Source organism: Schistosoma haematobium, chromosome 1 (assembly GCF_000699445.3).
Source record: "Schistosoma haematobium chromosome 1, whole genome shotgun sequence".
Lineage (NCBI taxonomy): Eukaryota > Metazoa > Platyhelminthes > Trematoda > Strigeidida > Schistosomatidae > Schistosoma > Schistosoma haematobium.
Window position 1 is genome coordinate 54185838 of NC_067196.1, and position 6000 is coordinate 54191837.

General features: G+C 28.4%; 1 protein-coding gene across 1 annotated transcript in view; it reads right to left on the reverse strand.

Moving 5' to 3' along the window:
* The window catches only part of MS3_00001613 (uncharacterized protein), a 69273-nt gene extending 63623 nt beyond the window's left edge, over positions 1–5650 (reverse strand). Inside the window, exon 1 of the mRNA XM_051209083.1 lies at positions 5466–5650. The gene's annotated coding sequence lies outside the window, so the exon portion shown is untranslated. The remainder of the gene's footprint in view (positions 1–5465) is intronic.
* Between the last annotated feature and the right edge of the window lie 350 nt (positions 5651–6000).

The following is a 6000-nucleotide window of genomic DNA, read 5'->3' on the forward strand; positions in this document are numbered from 1 at the left end:
CAGCTTCCAGCTGAAGAAGAAATTAGCAAATCATCAAACTGAATCACGAGACAAGCCCTAACTTGGAATGCTGAAGGGAAGCGGGAAAGAGGAAGGCCAAAAAACACATTACTTCGGGAAATAGAAGCAGATATGAAAAGGATGAATAACAACTGGAAGGTGCTGGAAAGGATTGCTTGGGACAGGGTTGGATGGAGAATGCTGGTGAGCGGCCTATGCTCCTTCACGAGTAACAGGCGTGAGTAAGTAAGTAATAGTTGATACATAGTCATCCTTATGATTAACTATTTTTACATTAAATTCACTTGGTATTGTTTATTCGAATTTTCCCATTGATGTTTAGGACTGCAATTGATCAATTTCTTATTAGCATATGTGCATCCTGTGTGAATTGCTTCAGTATTGCCTTCAGTCACAAGCATTATAAGCAAAGATGGATGGTGACTATCAGTGGAATTCAGGACGTGTGTTTTGTCCTATTCGGGATTCGTCAATTGGATATTCCTACATCATCACGACTCGAACCCAGTACTGTACGCTTCAAGCGCCGTTGCATTATTCACTTAGCTAGTGAGTTCTGATAGCCACTGCCAGCCAACATCCATCTTTGTTTATAATGCTTGTGAATTAAGGCTATATCGAAGCAATCCACACAGGATGCATATTTGCCAATAAGAGACTGATCAATTACAAACCTAATCGTCAATGGGAAGATTCAAGTAAACAGTACCAAGTGAATTTAAACTTCAGATCATTCCACAAGCAAGTCACTTTCAAGACTCAGTAGTTAGGTGGATAAAGCAATGGCGTTTGAAGCGAATGGTACTAAGTTTGAGTGCTAGAGTGAATATCAACTTTTGGATTTAGATGCATCCAACTGACGAGTCCCAAATAGGACGAAACACTCGTCTTGTATTCTACTGCTAACCACCATCCATCTCTTTTTTTCACATTATTCCGAGTTGTTTAATTAAAACTGGATAACTACTTTGGAAATTGATAAATCACACTATTTTATTAGAAAAAACACTCCATAAATTCTAATGAATTTGTTCTTTATATTGAAATGAAATTTTAAAAGTTTTAATCACAGTAACAAAATTTTCAAAATTTTGACATTCCACTCGTTTCATTTAGTTTTCAAAACGTCATTAGTTTATAAATATGTCAAAAGCATTATGGAAATTTATTATTCTACTTATTTAAGTTCTGTCATTTATACTACTATTCGAATAATTTGAATAAAAGGTGTATAAAAAAAAGATGAATAAAAAATGTAATCACTAATCTTGGTGCAATTTACACCAAAGCAACATCTTGAATTCATTAAAGTTAGACATTAACTTAATAGTTTAAATGTTAAGCGTTTACATGTGAGATTGAAGGTTCTAAATCCTGTGCTCGGATGCCGATTTGTCAAATGCGTACTATTGAAGTTAAAACGTCTGTCCAGAGATTCCAGGATTTAAATGATGATCTAATTAATATCGGTTCGTGATTCATAAACTATGAAGATTGTTATTTTGTTGCTGAAAATGAGATTGATTGCTTGTTGCATAATTCCTTGATAACGTCAAACAAATTGTTGCTGTGGTTAATTAATTTATTTTTTCAGTTAATGATTAATAAAATAGAAGTGTATTTCTAATAATAATGATAATCTTTTGACTCATATGACACTTCAATTGCCAAAAAATATTATAAAAAGATCGTCTGATATATTGTATTCAAATAAACGACATTGTAGCCAATATGATCAAGTTCAATTTTATTGTGAATCACTTGTGTTTACAGCATAAATTGACTGAAAACATTTCCTATTGTTTAAAAATCATTATATTGATGTTAGTTCAATTGATAAAAAAAAATGGCTAATCATTCTTACTGGCGTAACTATGAAGAACATTTTAAATGGGTTCATGTCATTTATTCATACATCACACTTTCATACATAAAAATTTCATAATTATGATTAGAAATAATAAACAATGACATGCCACTAGAATTCTTTTGAATGCGTTAAATATAATTTTTGTGAAGTACATAATACAAAGAATAGCATATTCTCATTTATCTGTGTGATTATATATAGGGTAATCTTCAAAGGTTATTTCCAGCCAATCTACGTGAAATGTTCGAGAAAACGAATAGTATTCAGTTATATTCTGCTATGTTATTAAACCTAAGATTATGTTACTATGAAATGGGAATAATAATGTATTTTGTTATTATAATACATCTAAGCAATTAATATATTCATTTGTATTGAATCATTAAGGTAGCGTAACCTTAAAAAAAAATACCTCCTAATGGTAGATGTTTAATATTTATCATTAAACAGATCTATTTATACTACAAGTCAATCATAGCAATGTTAATACAACTTGAAGCCAACTTCTTAATGATAATCACTTGTTGATGTTGGTCTTTAAATAAAATTATCATTAGTTTTAATGAAATACAAAATGTGTGAATGTTTAGAATTGTCGAAATATTACATAATCCACTTACACATTATGTTTCATAAAGTTAATACATACTGAAACTACTAAAACGCATAAACCTAGATAGCTAATCACCATTCATTCATTCATTCAACCATTTCTCTAAAAAAAATAATGTTGAGTGGATAAGTATTATCAATATTGATTTGCAACTATATTTATCAGTTTAGATATCAAATGTAACAGAGTTATAAAGTTATTCTTTATCCTATTTTTATCGAAATGTATTAATAGGAGATAACTCATATAAACCACATTTTCAACTAGCTTATCATTAACATAAACCTCAAATGGTGAATAGATTTTTTATCATAATTTCTTGTTTTATACCTCACTAATACGATTAGTCAATGAAACAAATTAATATGATGATTTTATAAAAAACTTGGAAAATCAAATTGAAATAATATTGCTCTTATAAATTTAAAAAAAAAGCTAAATAGAATTCCTGTAATTAGTATTAAGGACTGCATATATACATTCTGAATGGATTTCCTTTATATTGCTTTTTATCTACCTATATATTCATAATATTCAGATAATGACTAGTAGTTTAGTCCAGTTAGGGATTTTTATTTGGTTTAGTATTTGTCAATGTGATATATCTCCATCCTAATATAAGTTTTTAAACGGAGACTCAGTACTTACATTATCAAATTTCATCTACTAAGCTACCGCATCCGGATAAACACTAACTTTTTAAATAAGTATGGAGTTATCCTTATGGGTTTACGTTTATTGATTGTTGTCATTTGGGACTGTAATCGATGAGAATTGTATGTATTTCCATAACTTATGATAGAGTTCAAATCTATTTGTAACAAAGTGATTTCCTGTTTGTCCATAAATGTTATTTCATTGAAATGTTGTTTTATAACTCATCTTTATATAGATATTGAGAAAAAGAGATATTTTTTCCGGTATATTATATTGATCAATATGATTGGTAGAAGTTGTTTAAACACCTTCACTTATTAGGTTTCCGGTAACGGTACTTTTACCAAAAAATTTAAAAAATAAAACTTAATATTGTTATTGTTTTACTAAAAAAAAGTAGATACAATTAAAATTACTTTACCATTTACCAAATTATTGAAAGTCATTCACATAATTACTGAATAATGCAAAGGAAAAGCATGATATGGGTATTTACGTGTTCTACTATATGAACGAAATGCTTATTGACCATGATGTACACATTTCATTACAATATCGCAAAAATGAACTATTATTTTAGATTTAGGGGAACATATCCATAGGATGGATATGGATCATTCTATTAGGATTTCTTTTAATTTTTATTGTCAAAATCGACACATTTCTTTTGACAACAAAGAATATTCTAAATGTTCTGTGAAGAAAACATTAATTATGTAGTATAATAAAGGAATGGCTTATTTAACTCAATTGAATTGAAAGTATTAAGCGGAAAAAGCTACGGTATATTAAAGTTAGCTGGTGACTACGATTTGTTGTGAACAAGATTGTTAGTGTTTCATGGACTCCTGTATCTAACGGCATCCCAAAGTACTCAAAATGTACATATGAATAAGGCTGAAGTACGTCGTCTTAATAGAAATGCATAAAATTAATGAAGATAGCTCGACAAAACATCCCGTCCACAACAACTTAATAAGTTTCTATTAATTATAGGATGAGCGCCATTGATTAGTATTGCAGAATAGTTTTTCCATGATAGTCCAAACGTTTCTGTTTTTAAAGTATATATCATTTGAATAACATCATCAAAGCAGACGTTTTTTTCTGAATAACTGGTCGTACATAGATTTAAACCATCAGATACCACTACAAACTATTAATTCCACGACCTTCACAGAGTGAATTTTCGCCTTTATATGCAAGATGATAGTTTCGGAATAAGAAAATCAACATGGTAAGTCGGGAAATATTTCGAGTAGTCCCACCCACATATATTCAGTAACAAAGCACTTTATAATCTATGTAAGTCTTTCAAAAGAGCAACCATCACTAGAAACGATGAACAGAAATATGTGTTATAAATTTTAAGTATTCGGTCAACTCTTTGACTATACATTAAGATATTTGTTATTTAGAAAAATAGATGATTTCAAACGTAAACTTGATGACTCTCAAATCGAAAGAAGATTTTACTCGAATCGTGAAAAAACACAGGTTAAACACTCGAAATGGATGATATTATTTGACCTAAACTCTCACATTTAAATATTACACAAATGCCTAACCATTTGAATAATTCATTTAACAAGTTATTGTATTTCTCCATTTTAAAAATAATCTACAAATTTGGTCAGAGTGATTTAATAAGAGGAGTTGGGATTTCTAATTTCCGTTCAATGACTGAATTAAAAATAATATCAAGGTAAATTCAGACTCTGTAAACAAAGAGTTGTGGGTCTTATTTAACAAATCTATAGCACATTCTCATTAATGAAGTATGGCAACTTGGACCGATGCATATATGTGCCTGGTACTACGTTGTAGCTGACTGACTGACTAACATAACTGTAATTAGCATTATTCATTCACTGTTCATTCATTTATCAAAATCTTAAACAATAATTTTTCACAATGTTAAATTTTGTATCGTTTTAATCATATTTATCAGATAATAAATGAATGAAAAATTTTTTTCGGCTTGCTCACAGAAACATAGTTTATTTTGTTTTGAAATAAAATTATTATCATTTACTTGAATGTATTTATAATCAACCTTAAAGTGAAGTGTTGAAGACATTAGATCCCTAAAACTCATATTTTGTAATTTTATATTTGTGGAGCTTGTATGCAGATAGATGTATGCATGGGCATTTCATGATTTCAACAAGTATATATCATTGTATTTAAATTACATTAACATTTATTAATAAATGATCAATATTTTTTTAATAAACATTATATTCAATAATCAAGATAATAAATAAATAAATAAATAATTATTTATCATTATAAATTACTTACATGGATTTACAATAAATTATTGATTATTTATAATATAGAAATCAATAAATCATATATATTTAATACATATCTTTCAAAGTATTCTTCTTGCATAAAGTTTAAATAGATGAATATCACGTTATTGAACTAATTCTACAAATATATCATTCAAGATTTTATATAAACAAAATGATTGAACAAGTGTATTATTCAATTGTTAGAATAAACTAGTTTTTATTTGACAGCAGTACAGACAGGCTTTTAAAATATAATTTCAAACAAAAAAAAAACAATTTTTTTGTTTGGGCGCACAAGTTAATAGTGGGCTGATAAAAGATCAATATAAAATAGTGACCAAATTTTTCAATCATATGATTGGTTAATTTTATATTGCCTATTTTAGAAATCAACCAATAATTAAATGGCATAAAATGGGAATAAATAAACTTGTGTAGCATGTATAATACTAAAATAAAAGAATTACAAGATTATAATCATTAACTTTGTATTTTCCAGTAATTAGTTTATAATAAATCAATCCTGTTGCTTATCCATG